Raw genomic sequence first — 649 nt, forward strand, 5'->3', positions numbered from 1 at the left:
GCCGCGCTTCCCCGCGAACGCCGGGGCAGAGAGGCGCGGGGTGCCCGGAGGAAGGGGAGGAGGAGGAGAAGGAGGAGGAGGAGGAGGCGCGGCGCTGCCCGATCGGGCCCGAGCCCCACTGACCTGTTTTTAGCCGCCGCCGCTCTGTCTCTTTGCCTTCGGTTTTTGAACCAGTTGCCTACTTGCGTGGGGGTGAGCCCCGTGGCCTGAGCCAGTTCCCTTTTCTTGCTCGGATTGGGGTAAGGGTCCTGCAGGTACCACTCCCTCAGGAGGCTGCGAGTCCTCTCCTTGAAGCAGTGCGTCTTCTGCTCGCCATCCCAAATGGTCCTGGGCAGCGGAAACTTCTTCCTCACCCTGTATTTATCAACCGGCCCCAGCGGGCGGCCCCGCAGCTTCTCGGCCTCCTGGTAGTGCGCTTCGAGCCACATGGCCTGCAGCTTGCCGTGCGACTCCTTGGTGAATTTGTGGTTCTCCAGGATGTGGTAGAGGTCGCGGAAGTTGCCCGTGTGGAAGGCCACCACCGCCCGGGCGCGCAGGATGGACTCGTGCTTGTTGATGGCCTCGCATGCCCCCGGCGCCACCGGCAGCGACCAGAGGAACCTCCCCAGCCTCTCTATGTCTCCGGTCTCCTCCAGCGTCTCGCAGACGC

The 649-nt window shown here is 65.0% G+C and overlaps 1 pseudogene; it reads right to left on the reverse strand.

Annotated features, from left to right (window-relative positions):
* Positions 1-15: 15 nt before the first annotated feature.
* Positions 16-644, reverse strand: LOC104916343 (annotated as a pseudogene).
* Between the last annotated feature and the right edge of the window lie 5 nt (positions 645-649).

This window comes from Meleagris gallopavo, unplaced genomic scaffold, assembly GCF_000146605.3.
Source record: "Meleagris gallopavo isolate NT-WF06-2002-E0010 breed Aviagen turkey brand Nicholas breeding stock unplaced genomic scaffold, Turkey_5.1 ChrUn_random_7180001888361, whole genome shotgun sequence".
Classification (NCBI taxonomy): domain Eukaryota; kingdom Metazoa; phylum Chordata; class Aves; order Galliformes; family Phasianidae; genus Meleagris; species Meleagris gallopavo.